We start from the raw sequence: 2596 nt of genomic DNA on the forward strand, positions 1-2596 counted from the left end.
CATAAACTTAGGAGAGTGATTAGTGCTAGGATAGACCTAGAGAAAGGGAGAGTGCAAGGTGTGCCGGCGCCTTAGAGCCTTGGTGGCTCGCCGGCAAGTCTTCGACCCTCCGTCTTGGTGTGGAGCGGCGTTGAAGACCGTGTGCGGGGACGTAGAGACCCTCTTCCTTAGTGGAGACGGCAAGGTGATTGGGGAACTTGGTGTAAGCTTTAGTGGTCGAGTCTTTGTGGCAAGTCAAGAGGTGTCTCGGGAGAGGTTGGAAAGCAATACTCTTATATGTGAGCGAGCCTTGTGCTTTCCCCTCTCTACGTTAAGAAAAGGGCGAGCGGCGGGCGACCTCGTGTCCAGCGTCGATCTCGTCAGCTTTCCCTCGCCTCCGGTGGCCGGTTTGGCACCGGAGGGGATGGGGAGCTGCGAGATCGTCGGCCGGTGTACACACCCTCTCCTTCTAGCTTAGGATTAGGTAGGTTAGGGTTAGCTTTGCTCCCGGCGGCGATGTCGAGCGAGCCAATAATCTGCCTCCTTGTTCTTGTCTCCGCTGGAGGTTGGATGAGGACGGCTGAAATCCCCTGTGTTCTTCCTGCTGGGGTGCTGGGTGTTCCTTCTGAGGCAGGCCCATGGATGATTTTGCTTCTCCAGAGCTTCTCCTGCGACGGCGACGGCGAAGGTAAAAGCTTCTGGAGCTTTGTGTTCTCCTTTGTCCAGGCAGAGGGTGGACTGGATTCCCCTTTCATGGGGCTCTTTTTCGGGTTGTTGATGTCGTCAGCAGCTGCGCGTCGACTTCGTTGGTGCTGCCGGTTCTTTCCTCTTCCAAGATCTTGACGGCGTCGGCCGATGCACGCCAGAGGGGAGATGGTTTGCGGCTTCAAGCTGGAGGCCCCTGTCGATGTCTTGGTTGAGTTCTCGTCCTGGGCGACGTGCTCCTTCTCCGTCTCCGGCGGATCTAGAGGATGTGCGATGTCCAGGAGATCTGCGTCAAGACCTAAGAACTTTTGTTTCAAATTCGAAATGTTCTAGGGTCTTGCATGAAACTTTACATTACTGGAGGATGTGTGCTGAGGACTTGATTGTAATTTCTAGTTCCTCCAGGGTGTTGGTTGTAAGATCCAGGCTCTTTTAATAAACGGGATCCAGTCCCTTCGCAAAAAAGATCAAAGTTGGCCTGATTCCTTTAGCGCCCATCATCTGGATTGTGGAGCATGATCCTGTTATTCCTGTTCCCTGTGAGAAGGCACAAACCAAAATTAACAAGGTGAAGGATGGACGAAATGCTGAACTACTGAATGACCAGTGGAAGTCGTCAAGAATTGTTCATCATAACTGCATGTACCGTAACGCTGGGGAAAAAGCTGGAGAGATCGACATGCAGATGGGATAACTGGCAATCAGTTTCATTACAACAGAAGTTGATAAATAACATCAATCATCTGTAATGATATTATTTACGGGCAGGTTGATGAAACTATATATTCCTGAGACTATAGATAGCCAAACGGGCGGCCCGGCCCGGCCTGGCACGGGCACGAATAGGCCCGGCCTGTTTAGGCCCGGCTATCTGTCGTGCCAGGCCGGGCCGGCCCGCGGGCCGAAGGAGCGGCCCAGGTCCGGCCTGCTAACTTCTTACGCAGGCCGTGCCGGCCCGCTGGCCCGGCGGGCCTTAACAGCCTCACCGTGCCCGTGCCAGCCCGTGTAACGTTTTAATAAAAAGCTCTCACCAGAATCTAATTTATCAAAGGAAGACATTTTCTTACTTTCAATATATTCATAGGTAACATATTCACAAATATATTCATAGGTAACATATTCACAGTAACATACTTTCAACATTCACACAGATTCAACTGATTCACAGTAAAATATTCACAGTAACTTACTTTCAACAGATTCAACTGATTCACAAATTCACCAACATTCACACAGATTCACAATCACAATAACACAAACAAATATGAATATTATTTTGAGCTGTTTGTATTGCTGCCTCATTAAAAACCTTTGTAGGTAAAAACTCACACCTCGTGAGAAAACCCTACAAAGGAAAAAAGAGTACAGCCAGCTCATAAGTTCATTGTTTATACACAATCACACAAGTTCACAACTCACAGTCACAAGATCTACACAAGGTCACAAGCACAACAGCACAAGGCTTCTAACTTCTGACTTTCTGAGTTCTATCTTGCTGACTTGCTCCTGAACACTAACAGAGCACCAACAGGCAACAGGGCAGAAGGCATCTAGCTTCTGCAAAAAAAGATAGGAGGATTACCAATAATTCAAGTAAAAACTAACACAAGTATACTGAAGTAACAACTAACACAAGTAAATGAGAGTATACTGATTAGAATTAAATGAGAGTAGAAAACTTACTCATCAAGATACAAATCCTCAAATGACTCTTCAAGTTCGGTATCGTCGACGGTATGCTGCAGTCTTGCATCTCCTTGCTCCCAATCCTTGATCAAAGCCAAGATCTCCACCATTTCAGGGGTCAGACGACGTCGCCGCTCCTCAATGATCCTGCCAGTGGTACTAAATGCAGATTCTGAAGATATAGTAGAGACAGGCACAGTCATAACATCCCTAGCTAAGATAGACA

At 48.2% G+C, this 2596-nt stretch overlaps 1 long non-coding RNA gene across 2 annotated transcripts; it reads left to right on the forward strand.

Moving 5' to 3' along the window:
- Positions 1–292: 292 nt before the first annotated feature.
- On the forward strand, positions 293–1149 carry LOC111257099. Of its 2 annotated transcripts, none has more exons than XR_002677478.1 (2): positions 293–667; positions 767–1149. It is a non-coding gene; the product is annotated as an uncharacterized LOC111257099 (long non-coding RNA). The 2 variants fall into 2 exon arrangements; XR_002677479.1 differs by having other exon boundaries at positions 770–1149.
- Positions 1150–2596: the final 1447 nt, after the last annotated feature.

The sequence above is a fragment of the Setaria italica genome, chromosome IV, assembly GCF_000263155.2.
Source record: "Setaria italica strain Yugu1 chromosome IV, Setaria_italica_v2.0, whole genome shotgun sequence".
Lineage (NCBI taxonomy): Eukaryota > Viridiplantae > Streptophyta > Magnoliopsida > Poales > Poaceae > Setaria > Setaria italica.